Source organism: Tachysurus vachellii, chromosome 1 (genome assembly GCF_030014155.1).
Source record: "Tachysurus vachellii isolate PV-2020 chromosome 1, HZAU_Pvac_v1, whole genome shotgun sequence".
Taxonomy (NCBI): domain Eukaryota; kingdom Metazoa; phylum Chordata; class Actinopteri; order Siluriformes; family Bagridae; genus Tachysurus; species Tachysurus vachellii.
The window spans coordinates 5,329,249-5,354,221 of NC_083460.1; the positions used below are offsets into that span (position 1 = coordinate 5,329,249).

The 24,973-nt window shown below is 38.9% G+C and overlaps 1 protein-coding gene across 1 annotated transcript in view; it reads right to left on the reverse strand.

Annotated features, from left to right (window-relative positions):
- ncana (neurocan a) overlaps positions 1 to 21,988 on the reverse strand; it is a 79,876-nt gene extending 57,888 nt beyond the window's left edge. The window contains exon 1 of the mRNA XM_060869512.1: positions 21,682 to 21,988. The gene's annotated coding sequence lies outside the window, so the exon portion shown is untranslated. The remainder of the gene's footprint in view (positions 1 to 21,681) is intronic.
- Between the last annotated feature and the right edge of the window lie 2,985 nt (positions 21,989 to 24,973).

Genomic DNA, 24,973 nt, shown 5'->3' on the forward strand with positions numbered 1-24,973 from the left:
ATCACACACTAGGGACAATTTTCCAGAGATGCCAATCAACCTACCATGCATGTCTTTGGACCGGGGGAGGAAACCGGAGTACCAGGAGGAAACCCCCGAGGCACGGGGAGAACATGCAAACTCCACACACACAAGGTGGAGGCGGGAATCGAACCCCGACCCTGGAGGTGTGAGGCGAACGTGCTAACCACTAAGCCACCATGCCCCCCTTGGTCCCTTTCACCTATAGTCTAAATATTACTGTCATTTTTATTCACAAACTAGTGAGTAGAGCCTAAACACTCCAGGTTTGTCCTTCTAGTTGACTTTAGGATACAGTTAAAGGAATATTGAAGGATTTATTTCACCTATTATCTATTTACTGCATCTGTAGTGTTAGAAATTCAGCAGAACACAAGAGACTTTTTCTCCAGATTCTCTGTGTACATAGAAACTTAATTACACATCTGACCAATCAGATTTGACAATTCAACAGCGCTGTGGGATAAAAATAGACATCAATTTAGTTTTAAATGTCTTTGACTGGGATATAACCAGCTCCCTCTAGCTACTGCAGAAACAAGACATCATCCCTGACTCTAAATCACACTTGTGGGCATAAAGAAAACACTCCGCCTTCCTGGCCCTATTCCCCCAGCACGCCTGGCTGCGTATCATTACATAGCATGAGGAAGTGTCCCTTCAGGGCCTGATCATAAATCCCCAAGGCGAGGACAAGGCCCTGTTAGGACCCTTAGCTTAATCAAACATCTTGTGGCAGCAGTGATGGATGAGCCCCATAGTACAGGCAGCCATATTGGAAGCGCTGTGGTGCCGTAACCCTCATCGATCCGGTGGTCTCCTGCACTCTGGACCTTTTGGAAAGGACAAACACTGCGGTAAAGTCTGCGACTCACATTTAAATGCTGCCAGACGAATAGGATCGGATTGGAATTACGGATGACAGTCTTGCTGAGAGCATCAATCTCTAGATTTAAAAAAAAAAAAAAAAAAAAAAATCAGCTCATCTTGATACACAATGTCCTTGCTTTTGAGAGAGGGAAAAGAATGATCTGTGTATGTGTGTAAAAGCACACATAATACACAGATATACAACAGCCTAACGATTTTGTAGTTTTTTCAAGAGATTGATGAGATCTCCATCTTTAAATGGAGATATTTTGGTGTTGTTCATGTTCTATCAATTCAGCTCTGGTATTAGCTCATCTTTAGTTAGATGGTTATTGTACATTTTAGGGATGGAGTCTTCAGTGTCAGTGCTTTGTTACAGTAAGTTTTCCATCATGGGAAAGTCTTCAGAACACTGGTTCTGAAGGTTTATTGTGATTAGAGCTGCTCCTACCTCAGAAATAACAGGAACTATACTGTTTTATAAATATTCCTTAACATCTAATGTAATTATGCATTAAGAGATTAACGTATGATGTATCATATGCTGTTAAGAAGTGCTATTATGGAAGATAATATGGGTCGCCATCAGCCCTCAGAATTAACTTGGTGGACAGCCCTCAGAATTAACACCAGCACATATAACAAGAATCGAGATCAAGAAACGCAACAATGCAGTTATCACAGGTTGTACCAGGATAGCTTTTTATCACTAGTATGATTTAGCAAAATCTCAGGTTTAGGATCCCTGAGGTTTAAAATGATTTGCTAGCTTCCATACTAATTGGCATTGCATTGCTCAGCAGTGCTGTAGGGAATCTCCGTCTTGCTTCAAGGGTGCGGGGTGATTACTGATTCCTGGAGATTAAAACGCACACAAAGTCAATCAAACATACACCCTCCAGATAATTAAAATAGACCAGGGACTAGGAGTAGGAAATAATGAAGCCTTTGAATTTAAAGCAAAGCCAGCAACTGCAAACTGGTTTGTGTGGATTACGGCTGTGGAACCACCTGCACGTGTGCGATCCTGCTTTTTAATCAGTATTATTGTGTGATTGCATCTTCCCAATTATATAATAGTTGATGGAGAGAAATGATGAGAAAGAGAATTAGTTAGATGTCACAGTCAGTGTGCCAGTTTACCCCAGAGGTAATAGTGGGTGGAAAGTGAGGGAACATCTTTCAATTAGAGGTGGGAGAAACGGAGACAAGTGTGTCTCATGATTCAGCCTGTGGCTGAGAGTTTTGGACGGGCTGTCAGTCCCTGTGTGAACTCTTCACAGCCTCTGTCAGAGCTGCCAACTGAAGGAACCCTTATTATACTATAATTATATTTTAGCAAAACAACTATCCAGTCTTTCTATCTCTGCCAGAGAGAGTATATTTAAAATTCCAAATATTATCATTCACGCTTGTATCTAAATCTATCTTACCGACTACACCATTAAATAAGAATATAACATAAAGCTGGTTTTAATGGAATACTTCAGCTACATAAGCTAAGCTTGCCAGGTACATGTTTAGTTTAGCTAACATTTAAGTCACATTTTCAGCAGTAGCTATCTGATACTAATAAGCTAGCAACATTAACCATGAAACTAACCAACATTCGGTTACATTTTGCCTCGTGTAATAAACACCAGGAGCAAAGCTACTTGAGCTAAGCTAGCCAGATAGATATTTGTTTTGAGAGTGAAACAACAAAATACAAAGTGTTTAAAATATAAACTGTCATAAAGACAGAAACAATTACAATCACTCATATAAGCTCCATCCCATAAAAGGACACAGAAACATAAAACTATAGAAAAAATCAAACTGTATGTCAAGAAAATCTAGACTTTATTTTTACTAAACAGCAGCCTTCCTAACCAGCAAGTCCTCTACACAATAAACAGCTTGTCGGAGATCTACATGTCTGCCGATGATGCCTGCTGTGTCGCAACACATTTAGAAAAATGACAATTCAAAAATATCCTAGACACACTGGACTCCAGCAGGTTAAATATTAAAACAATAAGAAAAGGGATAAAAAAAAAGGGAGAGAAGGACAGATGTAAGAACAGACCTCTCTCTTTTTATATATCTGCTGCTGTCTCTCTCACACATAGATTTAATTGGTAAATATCAGGATCTCTGGGACGTCAGGTCAGTAACGTAAGGCTCCATAAGGTGATTCAGTTCTCTAATGACCACGAAATAAAAACCAGATCGATGATACGGCCAAGGCCATCTCGCTCATTTATAACAGTCTGTGTAGTAAGAGTGGGATCATTAGGCTCTTATCCGGTCATACTAGCGAGAGACGAAGTGACAAGCGACAGGTTGGTTTTCTATGTATGTGCGCAACATAAAGGTATAAATTCAGCCAGCGCAACAAGTGACATGTGAAATGACATTTCCTCAGATAACTACATCTGGAGAGCTGACTAGCTTAGCTAATGTAGCTGAACTGTTATGTTGAGTCATTAAAACCAGTGTTATGTTAAACAGTACATTAAGGGATAGTGAAAGATTACATCTATCCATTTTTTTCAATCATTTTATTGTTTAAGCTTATTTGGTGGTCTGATATTGTTTCAGTTGCTATTTACTGTTTGACATGCAATGGAAGAACAACTTTGTATTCAACGTCTCATTTAAATGTGTATAGAAGAGCAATAAAGTTTGGAAGAAGGGAGCAGAGATTGTTGGTGGCTCTTGAGAGTCTTTAAATTATATGGACGAATCCATGGGCATTAATATTGATTTGTTCCTGCTTTGTTGCAATAAATTAAACAACACATTTTTAAAACTGATGAGTGCGTTATTTAATAAAGCAATAAGCCATGATAGGGTGGGCATTAAAGTGGGATTAAAGCGGAGTTCTTAACCAAGTAACTTCCAAATTCTATATGCTGTAGCTACTAGTGCTTCTCATCTGAATTAAACAATGCTGGACATGTGCCTGCCCTCAAGCGACAACAGCAGCAGTCACTACCAAGCTCACAAGAGACAAACTGCTCATGTGCCAGTGGCTAGGTGGTTAATACTGTAGCCTCACACCTCCAGGATTGGGGTACTTTCAATTTCCTCCTCCACCTTGTGAGTATGTTCTCCCTTCTTTCCTCTGGGTACTCTGGTTTCCTCCCCAAGCCCAAAGTCATGTGTTTAAGGCTGACTGGCATCTAAATTGTCCATGGAGTGCAAATAGTTTTGTGAGTGTGTGTGTGTGAGGCTTTGTTAAAATCTTTATTTCTTTGGAGTCTTGCTACTTTTCTCCGTGATCACACAGAAACCGAGGTACAAGAACACTTGTGCCACATGTACTGTACCTTGTCCAAGGGTTCAGCTCAAAATCCTCAGTACTGACTGTGATGTGACCAAACCGGGATCAAACCAGGACAGAGCTACTGTACCTTCCCGACATCTCCTTTAAAAGAAAAAATCCCTGTCTTTAACTTTGTAAAAAGCTCAAAACAAAAAGCTCTGTGAATGCCACTTGGGACTTGAATAGCCTTTCTAGCCATTTCGGAGGGTTTGGGTAATCCAAATTCCCCTTGGCATTTTGGCTTGGCTATAGCGTTGCCTGGCTCTGAAGCTAGACCTCCTCTTTCCCTCTCTTTAACAATCCCCTGCTATGCCAAATCTCTCAATGCCAGTGTCTGAACACAGTGCCAGACCACTTCCTGTTCTCCACGGCCATCAAAGTGAAACACATTTGACACTGATGCCATCAACACAGGGTCTGTGCTAGTATGGATGCTGTAAATGGCAACCATTTGGCCACTTTAACCGCAAGCTTCCTGTTTCTCATAGCGTGTGGGTTGAGGGATAAAATATTTTGCAGTCACAAGGTGGCAGAGCAAAGGTGATCCAAGGGCACACTATTCATGAAAGATACCCTGGATGGAAGATCAAGAAGGGGTATGTAGAATTTTGAGAGTCCTGGTATACTGGTAATTTCATGGCCACTGGGTAAAGAGGGGTGGTAAAGGGGAAACCAATGGACTACGTTATTTACAGGTGTTGTTAAGTAATGTCCAATCAAATCAAACCCCACAAATCTGACCACTTTGTGAATGTCATGACGCGGGATAGAAACGGACCCAAACGCAGGATAGCAAAACAAACAGGGTTTAATAACAAAGGAAACACTAAACAACACACGGACTAAAGACAGGACAAGACAACGGTAGATTCCGCGCTGCACAAGGCAACGTGGCACAGTTAAATACACAGGGTAATCACAATAGGCAACAGGTGTGTAGACAGGGAGGAGCAGACGAGGGCAGGGCAGACACGTGACGAAGAACGTAAACAGATGCACGTGGCCAAAGTCCGGGCTGAGTCCTGACAGTAAAAACATAAAGTAGCAACATTTTTATAATTACATGTGATTAGCCGTCATGTTGATATTTAAGTAGAAGTAAAAATAGTATGCTAAAGGTCATTATGTATTTAGTATTTAACTCTAGCTTAGCTAAGAGACATGGAGCAAAAAAGATTTTAAAAGGATGCCTTGATCAGACCAGACACCTTCATTTCTGGCCACTAAAATTGTTAAGCTAGTGCATGCAAAATAAATAGTCCTGTAGCCGGTGTGGATGATTACATCATGGTTCTGTTAGATTAAATTGCTATTGTTAAACACCCATTTAAAGTCATTTACAAGCTGCACTTCCAGGAAAGAAAGTATTTTCTGTCTCTCAATATTTTCTGTTCAGGTGTTCATCAGAGCAATTAGAGGATGTCGTAGTAAATGACTTTGTTCAGGCTGGATGGAGCTGTGTGGATTTTAATGAATTAACACGGCACTTTTTGTATCATCTTTAAGATTTTACTAAGAATTATTAATAATTATGCCGCTTCATGTTCTGCAAATAGTCAGACAGGAAATTTGACTCTGAGCTGCTTGTCGTCTGCTGCGAGTCTGTATGAAGGTTGTGAATCGTAATTAGCCTCACCGAGAATCTGCGGAGCTGAAAAAAGGTAAGAAAAAAACGAACAGATTCACTCTGGATATTTAGGTGTGTGTCCACAGTGCAAGAGAAACAGATGGTCCTGAGAATAACTGACCTTTTAGGTGTCAGTCAGTGGAGTAGCAGTTGAACACCTCATTGTTTAACCTGATACGGATGTTTCAGTAGGAGAGGAGCTGTGGAGATTGTCATAAATGCTACTTTTGGTAAAAAAAAATGATGTACCAAAATGAAGAGAAATTCTTGCTACCAATTTTACTGTCTACAGACAGAGAGAGAATTCAAAGCAATTTAAACATATACAGTACACAGCAGGTGTTGATCCAGAAAAGGTCCATACATAAAGTTATAAAGAAAATTCACGTGCATGTTAAACGCCACCTTCAAACGCCAAGCGCAAAGGGGGAGAGTTTCGTCAAAATGTGGCCTTTCATTAAGTTAGCATGGAACATTCCTTATCCATCAGGTCCTGCTGAGTTCAAGACTGTTTTAACTCGTTTTATCTGTCAGACCGAAGACACACACACACATACACATTCCTATAATGTTCACATATTCATAGTCATATAAAATGTGGAATAAAATCTCATTAACGAAACATCTTCTTCACTCTACTCTTTTCCATGATGTAACACATGTAATCTTAGCACAGGCTAATCAAGTTCAAAATCACAAAGTACCATGAATAAGTGCTAGCTGATAAAAATCATTATGAAGATGGTGACTATGCTGTTTGAGGTTTAGCACTTGCTGCTGGTGTGTGTTTCAGTTTTCAATACTTACTAGTGTGCAATTTTCATGAGCAACACCACTTTGTACATTGTTGCTGTGATCTCTAACAGACATTGTACTAAGGCTATTGGATGTGTTTGTTAAACTCATGTATTCACGTATTAAGCTTAAAATACTCTACAAATACATACATACTCTATATACACACATACACTACATGTCGATCTAGTATTTTATAAATGGATTTTTTTTTTTTTACTAAGCTACGTAAGTTCCATCCATCCATTCATCCGATCTCTACACCGCTTTTCCTGATAGGTTAGCATCCTGGGGCCTATTTGGATAAGTTGCTATGTGCTAACCTTGCACTTGCACATCTTTAACTAACAAGACTATAAAGAACCTACATGGTTAAGTCCAGATTTAGACTTAATCAAATCTCTGCTATATATCGTCGCTGTCGGGAGGAAACCTCGTATGTCCAAATTTGGTCAATCTCATATTTTTTCACATATCGATGCTATTGGTCAGTCCCCACGTGGGTCTGTTATTTTTACAAGTTATTAACCAATCTAAAGTCTTGAAAAAAGCTTGAACGCAAATCTCATAACTCCATTGGACACTTCAACTGTCCACCTCTTCCTCACTCCGTGGGAGAGATTCGCGGCATATTTCTCCTTAATAAGAGTCACAACGAATCAAAACGTCTTCTGAGGTAAATGTCTTCTTGACCCCCGCTAGTTCTGGTGCTCGTCTGAGGACAGGAATTTAGCACAAGACAATCCACTGCAACGCGGACTAAACCCTGTGCATTGCAGATAAGGTACGGCGTTTTTTTTAATTTCCTGAAAAATAACGGTTTTGGAGATACGAGGATTCCACCTGACAGCGACGATATACAGTAATTAATAAACAGCTCTATTTTAGAGCAAGGTATTAGTATTAGTGAGCTCTTATCTTTTGTAACAATGATGATCTTCCCTTTAATCTATGGCTTTAATCTATGCCCAGGAGCAGTAAAGCTGGACTGACAGCTCGTGGCGATTCTAAAACCTATTAAGACGTTAGGTTTTTCTTTTCTTCGTCATCCATTTGTCAGGTGGGGATGTGGTAGCTCAGTGGTTAAGCTGCTGGTCAGAAGGTTGTGTGTTTAAATCCAATACTTTTGGGCCCTTGAGCAAGGTCCTTAACTCTTAACTGTTCAGTTGTATTAAAAAATGTGATAAATGGATAAGGCTGTGGGCCAAATGCCATAAATCATTCGGGTCTATAAGCATTTCCAGACAGTTTTCTGGTAATCTTCTGGTACCTGAGTAGGTTATATGACAAAGTTAATACCGGGAATAAATGAAACTCAAGTAAGAGTTAGGATTAAATCTCTTGAGATATCAACAAGAACCAGTTCAGTGAGCCACTCGCCAACTAGCTTTATTTAATATCTCATTTTATAGATTTATTAGCTAGCTTGCCTTACCTAACTTGTTTGGTGTAAAATGACAAATTAAGCCCTGGTTCATACCAGTCTATGAAGCGAACATAATACCACTATAAAGAATTCTACACATATTCAGATTCTCTGAGGCTTTATAATCCACCATGTTGCACCTATAAAAACAGGTTCACACACCTGAGACAACCAAGACACTCTTCCTTAGCATATCTGGAGTATAATCCCTTTGTTTGGAGCTACTTTCCATGCTGATTTTTGTGCTTAGCAGCGTCTAGTAGAATCAAGACATCTCCACAGTCACCTCTAGCATACATTCTCTGAGCCACAACAATGTTATCTGAGTGTTTTATACAACAAAGCTTCGGTCATTCGGATCCCTTTTAATCTTTGCACTTTTGTCAAAGACGCTGGTGTATGACTGCAGGTCAGCGATGTGCTTCTGGGGCTTTTTGGGGTTAGATTAAAGGACAAACCTTTTTATGTGAAAAGAAAACAACGTCCCAAAGAGCCAAATTTATACAAAAGACTTTTGCTTTGGTATCTGTATAGCTCTGACTCTTAAGGTGTGCTGGGTCATTAATCTTCCACACAGTCCTTCTAAACAGTCAAAGGTCAAGAATCAATGCTGATCAGATAGTCCGATTGACTGCAGCTACGGAAAATATATTCAATAAAATAATCAATATAAAGCAGGTGTGTGTATTTCAGTGTTTTATAATGAACGAGGTTGTCTTGGGCACATAAATCAGGTGCAGTGTACATGTCTTTGTCTCTCACAAGTTAATCACTGTTACATGTCAGGAATAAAACACAACAGAGCAAACAGTTATAGTAAAATAATCAATGATGCAGTGCTGTGATGTGATGTGGATCAATGAGGTTACTGTTACCACCCAAAGCTTACTATTAATAAATGTCATATTTTTTTATGCATTTAGAGATACATTTAATGTTGTGGAACATCTGCGTGACAAGTTAGATCCTGTTATAGTGAGCAGCTATAAATATTTGTTAACGAGGCAATAAAACGCAGCTGGTCATGAAACTGCAAGAAGCAAAACCTTCTGTGCCTTCGTGGAAAAATGTCTGAAACTGGAGACTCCTTCCATAAATCGTAAATAAAGATCTCAATACAGAATTGCATCATCGTTATTATTTGGCATCTGCCATAAAAGTCCATATGAATGAGCTGAAAATGATCAAATTAGAGCAAGTGCATTAATATAGAGCAAGTGCATTAATATAAACCTACAAATGGTAACTAAAGACAGGTTATTTAGGGACAAAATAGGAACGATTGTCCAAAAATGGACAAACAATGACGTCTTCTTGCATGAATTAATGCCAGGCCAGGCTATATGGTATAAATTTCAATTGATCACGCATAGACCAGACACACACAGTAACCTTGAGAGGGAGATGCAGCTTACAGAAAGCAGTCGTTCATTATACCAAGTGGTTTTATTTTTACAACCAACATCGATGTCTATTTGCGGTTTCATGCTTTCTCATCTAAAAATACTTAAGCCTTTTGCCTTTGCTTTGTATTGCTGGCTACTAAGCTGTTTTTATTCATATTGCTTTATCTCATATTGAGAATTTCTAGCACTTTCTGTTGAAATATAAATCAACTTGATCACAATATCTGCTGACAACGTAGGAATGTGCTATAAATATTTTACCTGTTCTGCATGGTTATTGAATCAAAATACAATATAGGGACGAGCAGGCTTGTTGCTGGTTTGAAACAAAATATGCTACGAATCCTTTGGCATCAATATTCTCTTTATAAACTATATTTATATTAACAAGCCTACAATGAGTGCATCAGCCAGCAGAGAGAAAATAGAATTACAGAATCGATACAGGCGTTTCTAGGTAGCTCAGTAAAATCCAATACCACACGCCTTTCTCTTCTTTATTACTCGTGTTCTATCATTTTGAAATGTAGTGGGCGTGGCTTCTGCACCTGTCAGATGTAGAGTAGGAGGTGTGGCCTCTGTGCAAGCCACCCCCATAAGAGGTTTCTTTGATGGATAGTCACAATGAAGGCAGTGTGCCATCTTTGCCTCTCAGATCTAGTGAAGGAGATGAGGTCTCAGCAATCATCACTTCAAAGTGAAAGTGGGAATGGCGTGTTTACCTGCTAGTCCACCAGAAGGAGGCGAGGCTGCTTTGTCTGTCAGACACTGTGAAGATGGTGTGGCTTCGTTGACTGACAGACCCAGTGAAAGCTGGCACAGAATTTGTGTCTGCTAGAGCTAGTGAAAGAGGCATGGACTCTGCGCCTGCCAGTCCTAGTAAAGGAGGCATGGCCTTGAAACCTGGCAGTCCTACTGACCGAGCTATGGCCTCTGTGCCTACTAGGTACATTAAAAGAAGTTCTGTCTCTGTGCTTGCCAGTCCTGTTGAAACAGTCCTAATGAATAAGGCATGGCCTTTATCCTGCCAATCACAAGAATAGAGGTATGGCCTCTGTGCCTGGCAGTCCTAACAAACATGGAATGGCATCAATCCTGCCAATCGCAAGAAACTTGGTGTTGCCTTTGCGCTATAGTCCTAGTGTAGTAGGTGTCGTCTTAAAACCACTGACAAAGGTGTGGCTACTGTGCCTGCCATTCAGAACAAATAAGGTTTGGCCTCTGTGTTTCTCAGATCTAGTGAGGAAAGTCTGAGTGAATGTATTCAGGGTATCTTTGCCAGAAGGAGGCTTGGCTGCTATGACTGTCAGTTGTAGTCAAGGAGGTATGGCTCATCACTCTCAGCACAACAGAGGTGTGGCTTCACCAAGCACCAGTTCCAGTGAAAGCCGCCTGCCAGAGCTAGTAAAGAAGGCATGGCTCTGATGTCTGTCTGTTGTCTGGAAGTTGTCTTCTTGAAGGAAGTGTGGCCCCTGAATCTGTCAGCCCTACTGAAGGTCTTCATGTAAGTAGCAGTGACAGGGAGAGGCCTTTGTATCTGTTACATTGATAGCACCCTGAACACTAAAGAATCCTATTATTTTCATTGTTGGCTGTTTTAAATCTATACTGCATAGATTAGTTTGCTGATTACACATTAAAATGTACATTGATTCAGCTTAGATGGAGAGAATCACATCCCTAAGTTATACCGACAGAAGGACAGGTTGATGTCTTCCACAAACACTAGTCCCCTGCATTAGCTGAACTAATCATGCCAGTCACTCAAAGAGTCGAATGCAGAGTCTGAGAGTGTAAGTAATTAATTAGTACCCTGGGGATGAGTGAGTGGTTTAACAGAAGAGAAGTAGCCTGGGAAGCATAGTGTTACAGCTGAGTGCATAGACCCTTAGGATAAAATGGAAAAGAGAAAGATATTTAATTTATAGCAGCAAAGCGTTTAGTGTTTAGTTTCATAGATTTTTGAGACAAAATAAAAAAGTTTGCATGAACCTGTAATTCTAACCCTTGCCTCCAAGCTTTTTTTTGTCATCACTACCTGTATCTGTATCTGTATTTTGATGTAAAGCCAAAGTAGGTGTGGCTTAAAAAAAAAGGAGTAGCGGTAAAGCCCGCGAGTCAGCATGTTGTGACACAGTCAGTTCCTTGAACTCAGCTACATCACTGAAGTTCATACCTGCATCCATATTCAGTGACGTCCTAAAACCAAGCAGTTAGCTGTAATATTCACTTCGTTTTCCTAATATACTTACACTTCCTTCTTTAAATTCAATCTGGAGACTGAACGAGTCTTGGTTAGATACCCATTTAATTTTAAGCGATTCTTTCTTACTTCTATTTTTATACATAAACTGGCACTTTTGTTCACTCAGAAACCCTGGGGTAGGATTCAAAATATTGAACATCACTCTAGCTGCTGGTCTGGTTGCCAGGGAGATTTGATCCAAGCAACTTTTTCTCCCTGCCTAGGGATTTCACATCTCACCTTAGACTGTGAAGCTAAGCATATGCTATCACTTCTGCATGTGTTAACAACTCTGCAATGTAGCAGTAACACTCTGTTGTGAAATGAACTGTGCAGACAATAAGCTCTATGGATTTATCCTCCATATGAAACAGGATTTGGGATAATAAAGAATTCAGTTGGTGGATTCTTCTTCTTAAGAAATCATTTAGCTAAATCTGAACTCTAATGCTGCTGAGTGACTCGGCATAATTCTGCAACTGCTGGAGCACCACATCAGATCATTCTAAATGAATCTTATATAAATAAATAATAACCAATTAATCTGACTCCATTGTGCATGGCAATGTTCTCAGGATTCATAGCTGGAAGTAAATTCCTTTTAATTATTACATTTCTCGTTGAGGTTCTCTTATTTAATGACTTCTTTACTCACAGAGATGCCTTTAGTACTGGAAACTTTACTACAAAAATATCTTTAAAATTTTTTGGAATTTCTTCCAGGCAAATAAATAATTAAATTAAAAAATGAAATAGATTTCAACAGAATCTCAACCTGGATCTGTCTCATTTGTGTAATCGGATAATATTAAACATTTAAGCTTCTGTAATCTGAGCCTCAATCAGGCTCAGCTTTATAACACCGTCTATGTGTGTACGTATATCATTTAGAAGCAGGGGAATATTGAATTGTTAATGAAGCCAGCGAGATGGTGCATTAAGTGCATTAGCTATGAAATCTATTCAAAGTTCTTCTTCGCAATTACAATATTTAAACATCAAAAACACACAGTTTTTAAAAATGTCTTCGAACGGCAAGATCACCTTTTCACTGAGGCATATGCAAATTAAAAAGAAAAAAATCGAATCGCGTTTAAATTGTAGGGCATAAAATGCTCCAGGTGTCCAATCAGAGATAAGTGCAAAAGAAAAAGGTAAAAAAACTAAATTTTTTGTTTTATCCCTCCAATTTCTCTCTGTGACTGTCAGTGGCAAAGAGGCAAAAAGATGCACAGTGTCACTGACGGTTACAGTGATGATAAAATAATGCAGGATAGCCATCACTGTACTGTCACTACTTAAAATATTAGATGTTGTAAAATGTATGAAACTCACTTCAGTCAGGTTTATAAAATACAGACAGTCGTGCCAGTTTGTACAATTTTTGTTGACAGATTTAATGATGATGTCATACGTACGTATCCTTCTAAATGAACTGAGCACCAAGTAATTCAAAAAAAGTGTTTAAAGAGTACAGCAGTCCAAGTGCAGAACAGGTTAGCAAACAGAAATGGTAAGAACAAATCACAAAAGCAAACACAATATGTGTGATATGACAAAGCACAATAGATAAGATGAAAACAGAATAACAAAAGTAAAAACAGAATAAAAAAGTTTCCACTGGTCGATTTTTTTGCAAGCTGAAAATTTAGCATTTAGTTTTTCTTATAATAGTTCGATCAAAGTATTTTACATTTTCTTATGCGTTATTAGTTTTGTTACAGAGTTAGTTGTCCGCTTTTGAAATTTGCTGTGGTGTTTCCGAATTATTTTCAAAATTTGCTGTTCTGTTTTAAATTTGCTGTTGAGTTCCCAAATTGGTGGTTTTCTCTAGTGTATTTCCAAATTTGCTTTTTTTCCTGAATTTGCTCGTCTTTTTGAATTTCTGTTGTATTTCCGAATTTGTTGTTTTTTTTAGACTTACTGTTTCAATTTTTTAGCATTTTAACAATGCACATTGTCTTAAAGCAGCTTTACAGGAAATATAGTAAAAAAAAAGTTTAAGATTAATATTATACTTAAATTTAAATGTGTTTGTATTTGTCCCCAATGAACAAGCCTGAGGTGACTGTGGTAAAACTCCCTTGGGTCAAAGGAACCAGACTCAAAAGGTAACCTCATCCTCCTTTGGGTGACACTGGAGGGTGTGATTATAAACTGTTATAAACACTGGAAAGTGTTATAATGAACAATGTTCATGATTACCAAATTGAATTTACCAGATTTGCTGTCATATTCCTTGATTTGCCGAATTTGCTTCATTAAACTGTACAATACTTAAGTATTTTAAGGATGCTTTAAAATATGTAAAGAAGATGATTTTTCTTGCAAAGATGTAATTTTAGAGACATGATTTCCTTATGGGTTGCTTCCCAGACCCATTTGCTCCAAATGTTGTTATTTTTTTCTCCTTAAATTTTTTCCACAATGTAAATATAATCTGCTATGTTTTTACTCAGCTTGAATATTTTTCAGACCTAAATTCAAAAGAAATCAATTTGGAAAGAACTCATTAAAAAATTGAAGAATCCCAAGAAAATGATTCATTTACATCAAATTATGCATGTCTTGCCTTATATGCCATGTGGTACAGACCTCATCTATATTCTTCTACGATGAAGCTGAGAAGCTGTGACCACATCAGCCTCAGGCTGTCAGAAACACAAAATGGATGATGGAGCCTGGCCAAAGACAAAGGAACAGACTCAAGCCTTTGTTTAAGCTGATTTTTTTTTCTTATTGGTTATACCACCGCCTCTGGTGATTGGCTGAGGGAGACGGCCCTCCTGCAGAATGCAGAGCTGATGGATCGGCCTGTGAGTCGCCCGCGGAAAAAAAGCAGACGAAAAGGGGGAGCTGGGGGTGCAGAGAGGGGGGGGACCATGACTAATTCTTGGAAAGGCAAACAAGGACAAATGACATTTTACAGTATCCCCAGCAGAGCAAATACCTACTTAGATCTATGTAAACACAAATATAAACACTATCCGTATCTCTAATGACTGGCACAGACAGTTAACCTTCCGTCAGAATGTAAAAAAACATCCCACAGTCAACTAGGGAAACAAAACAGTTGGGAAAGTAAAAAGTAAACCCAGGAGAATGTTGGACAATTTTTGGAAATGTATGCAAGTGGAACAAATAAGTAACTAACCTATTCCCAGCTGGCTGACTCATGGCCTCCTCACCAACAGTCAGCTTTGATTTGCTGGCACTCACTTATCTCTACTTTCGAACAAAAAATAAATTCCCAGTGCACTAATCGCGATTCAGTGTGATGCGCAGGATTGATTAGGTGCCATGAGCTCATTTGTATACGCAATGTCAGGCATAATGTTCTTCTGATTACCTTAGCATGAGAAGAGAAAATGGGATGGAGATAAATAAATGCTTGTGTCCTCACATCCACGCTGAGCTGGATAAATGACACGAGCTTTTATTCTACGATGTATTACTCCACATCTGTGCTATAATGCATGCGTGTTATAATCAGACAGCAGCAAATGGAGAGATTGTGCTCTAGGGTAGGAACATGGGAGCTGTCCGGTGCTGAATCCCTCCACAGAGACAAAGTAATTGCACTGAAAAACTCAAAGACATTTTACAAGCATGAAAAATTGGATTTGGAAGGCACTGGGGACGACGAATAGAACTTTATATGAGTAAAACAAAGCAAGCTCCATGAAGGCATGGTTTTCCAAGGTGAACACCTTCATGATGAACTGGAACACTGACTGCACCCCAGATCTCCTCACCATCCCAACAACAGTGAATGAACGACTGAATGAACACCAATCCCCACAGCCACGCTCAAATATCTTGGGGAAAGCCTTCCAGATGTAACATTCCATCATAACGACATAAAGGGGCCTAACTATGGAATGGAAATGGGTTTAAAATTCACAAATGGGTGTGATGGTCAGGTGTCCAGAAACCTGTTAGCCATATAGATTACCTTCTTTTATACATATGTGTGAATTAGTTACCTAGTTGACTATCCTAATCTGTTGCCTGTTCTGTGTCTCATCTTGATTAGTGCCTTGCTGATCCTAAGTCCTATCATGTATAGTATACGGTATGTATTGACACTTCAAGGACATGATTTTTCTGACTGGTTTGGCTGTTTTCTGTTTTCCTTTTCTTTCTGTTTTCAGATTTGACTTATGTGATACGTATTGCCATCTGTGTTCTCAACCACACGTAGTTGATTTTTTACACTTACGCCCTACCTTCATTCACTGCATGCTATCCTTGCATTATTGTACTGGTCGAGTATCTTTTTTGGACCATTCTTAAGATGCAAAATTTCAATGCAAATCATTAATTGTTATTAATGTCCTATATATTTTTGAGCCTAAATGTTTCAGATGAAATCCCAGACCTACTCACCTTGAATTCCACAGACTTGCATTTTTTTTTTTTTAATTTGTGGCACAGTATGAGACAGTTCTGGAATACCAATTGACCTTAAAATGACTCATGCTGTTAAATCCCTGGTTCAAGACCAAGAAATCACACTTTTATTACAATACAAACAAATTCTACATAATCAAACCTGTGAGCATGAACTAAATCTTGGGTTCACATTGGAAAAAAATAAATATGTACTCTTCGACAATTACCCAATCAAACCAGATCTCATTCAAATCAAACCACATTCATGTCTATGGAAACAAAATAATAATTACGCCTTCGTCATCAAGCACTCAGGTACTATACATGGATTAATTGCTGTAACCTCATGGTCATTGTTCAGATAAATATTTAGGGAGGAAAATAGGCAGGTAGCTTATATTCTTAATATAAATAAAGTAACCGACTCCTCATGTAATGTGTGGACAACTCCATGGTCACGGTTTTGATAGTGGTTTTCTGTTTCAGTGTAGGTTTCAACTTCACAGTACTTCGGTTTCCTCCAACCCCTGAAATACACGTCAGTAGATGGACAGGACATGAGACATTGCTCATGGAATTAATGGTTTTATGGACTAACATCCAATCCAGGCTGTTGCCTCATCTTACACCGAGTGTTCCTGGCTGTTCGTCTTCACCAATTACCTATCCCAGAAGACTCAGAGTCACAAGGCAGTGTACACCCTGTAAAGGATGCCAGTCTATCACAGGGCACACTCTCATTCACACAATTCAACAATTTAGAGATGCTAATCAGCCTGTCTTTGGACTGGGGAGGAAACCAGTGTATCAGGAAGAAACCCCTGAAGATGTGCATAGGGAGAACATGCAAACTCTGCACCAAATGCTTCTGTTACAACACAAAAAAACATCTTTTCTACAATCTGGAAGCTGTTTCTCGAGCATTCTTTGGGTAATTAAAGGTCATGCAAAAGGTTCTAAATGGCTATTTGTACAAAATAGTGCTGTTTTGCTTCAGGTGTAAATCGAGTGAGCGCAACACTTTCTGGCTGCGTTTTAGTTTAGCGATACAGTTCAGAGGATTTTTCATATAATCATTTCAGATATCCATTTCTTCAGTAGATTACTACAAAAGTAATGAAGAAGTGAAGCTGACACCAGTAGATGCAGAGAGAACAGCAGGGCTACTTATGACAGGTCAGTAAGGAAACACATCAAAACTCACTGAAACCTGATGAAATTTAGAGATATATTGGGAATTAAGTGTGGCAAGACTCTATAATATTAGATTTCAAATGACAAACCTGATTCAACTACTTCCCTGTGCAGATTTCGAGCAATCATATAGCAGCGGTGATGTGACAAGGAAGGTGAAATCTATTACTAGCCTTAAGAATCCCCAGTAACTGGTTGTGACATGATTTAAAAACTCTATTTAAAAGGAGTATATGGTAAGATGGGTTTAGAAATATGGAGTGTCATTTTCTTTTACACTGTTGGTTGAAAAAAACAAAAACAAAAAAAAAACAAGAAAAGCATTAGAGGGTTTTTTGTTTTAGTAGCTAAGTGCTGGCTTTCTCGACTGGCTTATTATTTCCTCTTGTTCTTTTTGTGTGAAAATGACATGCTATAGTAATAGCAAGGAATAATTTATTTTTTTTTTCGTTTGTTCATTCTATTTTTTAAACACCTCCCTGATGTAAATGTTAAACAGAAGCTTTATGTATTTGCCCATAGGGAGAATCCAAAAACCTTAACAGTACCAATTTAAACACTGTTTCTGAGATGGTTTGAACCCTGCATTATTTAAACTACCTTGACTACCTCCTTGACTGCAGATGGTTTGAACCCTGCATTATTGGCTCAACCTGGTCTGACTTACTTTGCTTAAAAAAATATATTAAGTTAATCTCACCTTTTTAAAAAAAACACCTTTTTTAGTTCCATAATATGTGTCTTGACCATAATGGTATTCTTATAAAAAAAATAGATATCCTTTAAAATGTATTGAAAAGGTATCTTTTTTCTTTGTCTTTTAAATCCCTTTTTCCATGCTGAAGGATGATACCCATTTTGTAGAGTACTGAAAAGATGGCTTAATTTCAGTAGATCTAAGAATCATTTTCGAGATAGAATCTAATTCATCAAATGTTTGTGCTCCATAACAATAACTAGATATATTACTAAAAACAATACATTTTCCTTTCCACCATCTTCTATCTCCAGTCCAGTGACTCTAGAGGATCATCACCTTTAATGTCATCCATAAGGTCAGTCTGGAGCTTATCTCTCTCTATTTTTCTCTTTCCCCCATTTCTCCTTCACTGAATCGGGAAGGAACAGGCTTCTGATCTGATACAGAGCTGTCATGTGACTGGCGAGGAGCCAGAGACCCTCCTGTGAACCTCCACACATCTAGACGCAATTAAATATGCATGCGTGCCACTAAAGAACCTTGAGCAGTCTACTTGGCCACCTTTCTGGTGCCTGTGTGTGTGTGTGTGTGTGTGTGTGTGTGTGTTTGTGTTAACATGTCTGAATGTAATTGCTTCGCTGAAAGGTGGAAAATGGGGAAAATAAGCTCTGATTTTTAAATGTATTACGCTTCGTATCCCGTTTGTTTGTTCTTTTTTCCCTGTCCGTCTGTCCATCTATCCATCTGTCTGTCCCAGCTTGCAGAAAGCGGAGTTTCGAGATGGTCAGCAGTATTGAGCAATCAATAGCGCAAAGCTTATTTCTCCTGCATGTCTAACGCAGCTACTCAAAACCAAACACAACCGATTCAGAGTGTTTATTCGGTTAACATCTCATCTCCACCACGTTTGTAAAAATCCTAAATGGAAAAAAATGCTGCTTAGGCATAGAAGTGGCACAAATAAAGCCTAAACCCCAGCCACTGGCTGTTTCATCTGCATTGTATTATCCTTCACACAAAAAAAGCAGTGAACACACTTATGAGGGAAAATCTGGATCACGGCCACACACCAAGGCCTCTTGCCTTTCTTGAAAATGGACATTAATTGGTCGAGCGCTCCTTTGTACATGAATATGTAAAAGGCTGATTGGCATTAAGTGGATATTCTGGCAGACGAGAGGCTTCAACGGTGTGAGGTGATGCATTCTGGGTAGACCCTTGAGTCCATTGAAGAGGACAAAGAAGCTTGCAGCTGTAGGTTTGCTGTTGGACAAGGCACTGTGGAAGAACAAAGAGCTGCAAGCTCAATTACAACAGCAAGCTCTCCTAAACCTGACCTTCACCTCTGACCCTTATCAAGCAGCTTGCCCAGCACTCGATTTCAGACGGGATGCAGGCAGAAGCTTTTCATCTGATTAAAACAAACTCCACTGGAAAACTGCCCTCCATTTTGCATTTCCATCAGGTTTGTAATGTTATGCCACAAAATCACTACATCAATAAAGACATACAGTTTACTATCAATATATCAATTCAATTCATATAACTGAATTCAGATCAATTTCTTGGTTCTTCATACACCTTAAGTATAAACACGCACTATCCTATTTTCATGCAAATAACCGTAGATACCTCTTGCATGAGAAACATAACAAGAAGTCCTGTAGACTTTTTTTAAATCAATGTTAATTAGAGAAATATCTCCAGAACTAATCAAACAATTCTAATCATATCTGACCACTGAACAAACTGTGTCTGCTTAGCAACGTCCTGACCTCTATTCATCATATCATTTCCTAGTGTTATTCTGAACTGAAAAACATGATCCAACACACAATGCTAACACTAAATAATCACTATAACACTATATAACACTCATCCCTTACCCTTCAGTACTGACCCAAGCTTCTAACACAATGAGCAAATCTTTGGTCATTGGTCATTGATTCACTTCTTTGTGAATCAATATGAATCGATATTACAAAGAAAACACTCAGTCCCGTGTGTGTGCTTCACGACAGAAGAAGCAGAAAGCTTTTCTTTTTGAATACCTAAGTGCTTGATTGAATATGTTTAGTACAAAAAGAGTTTGAATAGCAATTAGTCGTTAGTTCTGCCACAGAACAAACAACAGCAATAACACAACACTTTGCATTCATATTACATAAAATACACAAGGTACTAACTGCCATTTATTAAGCAAAGCCAATCATAAGACGGCAACATTACAATGTTATCAAAGACTTTATTGCTTCTGGTTTGTTTTTTGTGACTAGTTTTCAGCATGGTTATACATTTCTGAAGTCATCATCATGTAGAAGTATTTTACTTGTAACCCTTCACTAGGCTTTACAAAGGCTTTATAGACCTACATAGTGCACTATAGAATACAATTTGACATTTACACAGCAGGTATATATTGTCATAAGGGCTATGAACCTCACTGTTCTCTCTACTTTGACAAAATGTTTGACACAACTATTGGTACCACATGACTCCCTTTAGGTCTCTAAATGTTACTTCTGCAGACCAACAAACTCGACTCAACTGAAAGCAGACACAAATCTGCCCTGCATAATGCCCTGGGTTCATATTGCTAGGCCACTCTTTTGAATTTTTTTTAATCTTTTGCACATTTGCATTTTTCTATGCTGTAAATAATCGCATTCCTATTTTTATCTTATATATTATGTCATAAAACTGGTATCATCATTTTGTCATCGTTGTAGAACCGTTGAAGCTTCTCATGCTTGGTAAGCCGGTGAAGAGGTGTCGGCATAAATAATGCATACTGCAGCTGCCGGGGAGTTTTTCGATCTCTCTCAACTTCACAGCAGCTGCCACTGGAGGAGAGAGTCGAGCCTAACGCCTGCTCTCGACACAGCTGCCTGTCGAGGGCACTTACTGAGATTTGCCAGCACAGACATCTTCCTTCTGTCTGCTGGAGTGAGGCAGGGTGGAGGGGTGGGGGCATGCATGAGTGGATCGATACTCACGTAAAAAGGTGTTTACTGTAGCCGGTGCAATATTGCACTATATTAACACACACACAGACACAAACACACACATACAAGCAGTGCAATTAAGCGAAGACTGACCAGATTTAGTCGGAAAACCTTTGTGGTCTGAATGAAAGTGCAACTCCTCAGCCAGTAACTGCATCTTTCCAGGAAAACTGACGAAGCCCAAACATGTGACATGCAATTCATTACGGCAAACAGAAACAGCTTGAGGTCGGTCTAACCACACACACACCCACACACACACTTTCATCGAGACCAACAGAGTGTTAGAGACTTTGGAAGACCTCAGATGGAGTTTCCTGCTGTTAACCAGGCAGAATCCAACCATTACCATTACCCACATGCTGTCCAAGTGAACTGTCCAGCACGCGCACATGCAAAGAAAAGAAATAAGATAAGAAGATGCAGCTGATAATAAGCCATACATTATTCTCAACACCACCTCTGTTCAGCTTGTTAAATCTGAATTTCGTCTTCATTTGTAGACCTCACAGATTACGGACAAGGATTTTTCATTTCCAGTTCAGTTCATCATGTTAAATATTTTATGTTAAAGTGATAAAGTCATGGAGAATAATAAGTTACAGCATGCATATGCGTGCAGTTGGACATTGTATGTTTTCATGGATTCAGTCAGCAATTCTGTTCTAAAGGAAGGAAGTTTCTTGCCTCTTGCAGAAATATCGCAGTTTCCAGCTGGCAGTCGGTCGGAACGTTGGTGAAGCGCCGCCGTTAAGCGCCGGTAAGCCGTTAAAGCGCAGGAGCGCGCCGGTGCCTCAGGCTGTGCGGCGCCTGGACGCTTCTCTTCACCGCGATACAAATAACTCACCTCAAAGAAATGACCTGAACCCAAACGCACACCCGCGCGCGTGCCTACACACTTACACGTTTTTCGACAGTGTGAACACGCTCTGCTGTCGTCCCTTTTACCGGCGCAGAAGAGAGAGAAAGAGCGCAGATTTCCGGGGCTCGTGCACCGTTAGAGGCGCAGATCTCAAACAAAGAGGTGCTGCTGACAGGAGGCACAAAACCCCTCCCCCGTTCATATAAACCACGCCCACACACCAGAGGCCACTCCTCCAATGAGATGTAATAAACCCTAATGACTGATTATAACGCCAGTTTCTGTGATTAAACACTGGTCATTTGCAAGTCATTACAACTGGTTAAATGCATAGAATGCTGACTTCTAGAAATTGTGTGTAAGAAAACGATCTTGTACATATATATACTTGTGTGTGTGTGTGTATATATATATATACCTGTGTGTGTGTGTGTATATATATATATGCAATATATATGTGCAATGATATGCCATGATATATATATATATATATTAAGTTCGTTTTCTTACACACAATTTCTAGAAGTCAGCATTCTATGCATTTAACCAGTTGTAATGACTTGCAAATGACCAGTGTTTAATCACAGTGTTTAATCACAAATATATATATATATATTTCACTTATTTGTCTAAAAGGAAATTTCCAAAAATTACAAATGTCTGTTTTTGCATTGCATCCGAGCTCCAGGATCAATCCTGTTTATTCTTACATAGCTCACTAACTTGTGTGTTTCATGCTCCAAGGAGAAACAGATAGTGGACAGATGGAAATTCAAGGACTCACCCATCAAAAAGGCTTAGACACATTTTTTCGAATATGCTGATGATGTAACATGGTGCAAGAACAATGACCTCGAGAACTAAGGGACTAATGATAGAACTTTGGGAATCATACATTCACAGATTTCCAAGGATCCCTATCCAGACAACAACCAACACAGATCTCATTGAAATTCACAGCAAGGCAGCTGACATAAACAGGTTGTGAATACACGCATCATCATCCAGTCCAGGATTAAAGCTTTAAAGCTTTCCTTCAGACAACTAAATAGTTAAGTAGATGCAATTTATTCAATTTTATTCATCGGTCATTCTGATGCCGTCTGTATGTGTCTGATATGAAAGGAATCTTCAGTAGATACACTGCAGAAAATTATATCTAAACAAGGGAAAATATCATGAATATGGGCAAATGTATGTAATATTTCTTATTATTAGATTATTATAAATCAAATATAAGATTATGTAGCTGGTTTGTAGATGATTTGATTCATTTCATGCATCTATTGGCAGATAATTTCACCATATGATAAACTATTTTCAATCACTTGATTTTTTCAATTTTCTTGATTGTCTGTCTAATTTAGTCTTGGCCAGTTCCCTTCCACCACATAGGTCTCTGCTGTAGTATGATTCTTCACATGGTCCATGAAGGCTTGTACATGAAAACAGCCAACCATTATTTCAAACACACTTTTTCAGTAACCCACTCAAAAGGTGCTATCTGCCCTCTTGTGAGCTCAGAGAAAGTGTGAATGTATAGGTGTGAATACGTGTGTTAATGGTGCCCAGCGCTGGACTCCCATCTCATGCAGCATGTATTCCAGATGCTCCAGGTCCACCTTGACCCTGAGCACAAGAAACCACTTTCTAAAGATGAATGATGAAATACATTATGAGAAGGATGAAAAGAAATCACCTTTAACATCTTGTATTCTGGTGCGTTCGCTTTAAAAACTGAAAGATGAATGAACTATAGAAAAGTCTGCACCTTTTCTACCATTGCATTTTGCTGCAATCCCCAGCAGTTTACTTTTGCTCCATTATTCTCTATCATTCATAATTTCTATGATGTTACTGCTTTTTTTCCACTGTTTTGAGAAAATAAAAGCCTGTACTGATTTTCCATTAATTATCCGAAGCTAAGGGTTAAATGTAGAGCTAACCTCAACACAAATCACAGGTTTAATGTAATTTGCTTGATTGATACATTATGGTTCTATAACAACAATGAATTCACTCATATGAGAGTTTTTCCACATGACACAACATCAGCAGCAGATTGAAACGATGTGGTTGGTTGGATTTATGCGTCTCAAAGGAAGAAGTTGTCAGTGTTCACCCACCTCAGGCGGTAGTTGGAGTCTGATAGGGCAGAGCTGGCTGTTGGGAAATTGGCAAAAAAAAAAAAAAAACAGTGAAAAAAATTGGGATAAATTTGTAATTGCTGTCAAAGGTTTGGATGTTTGGGATGCATGCTGTCTGGGGAAAATAATAGTATATGTAACTTTTCTGTTATTCAGCCTCCTAAACGAATTCTACTTGATACCTTTTCTGATCATGAACCATTTGTAGGGTTCTACACAGAATATGGTCTAGCAGAGGAAAAACATTAGTATCTAAGAGTCTAGACAGACAGAAAGAAGAACAAGAGACAGATCGACAAACAGACAGACTGTCAGAAAGACAGACAAGAAACAAGACAGACAGGCAAACTAGCATAAAGACAGACAGAAATATGGAATGACAGAAAGACATACAGACAGAAATAGAGACTGATACATAGGACATTTCTATATATATATTAACAGCTTTGTGCTTCTCTAAGAGGATTTAGAGAGCGTTCAGATGCTTTTATGTAGACTGTCAGGAAGAATTTGGCACACGTTGTTACATATTTCAATCTGGTCTTGAGAACTGGGTCTCAGGGGCCCGAATATCCATCAGTCATGAGAAGCGTAATGGGGGTAATGGCCTCTGAATTTACTGGAAATGAGGCTTATGATGGGAGAGGCATTACTAAAGGCTGATGTGTGCTCGCAACACTCTGAGCACCCGTGAGGAGGGTTATTTAAACCGAATGTGTTTCATGTTTTTTCAGAAAGCTTTCCACACTCCAGATGGTTCCGGCTTAATCATTTTGAAATACTCTACATATCTCCAAGCAGGAGGATCAAATCCTGGTAGCCTGAAGAAGTTACTGCATTGATTCTGATATACATGTCTGATTATTTTGTGCTAACTACTACTGTACATACTTGTGTGTGAAGCCAAGTGAGCTGTAAAAATGCAACACTAGAGCATTTTTACCAGGAGCCACTTTGGTTAATTAGCATC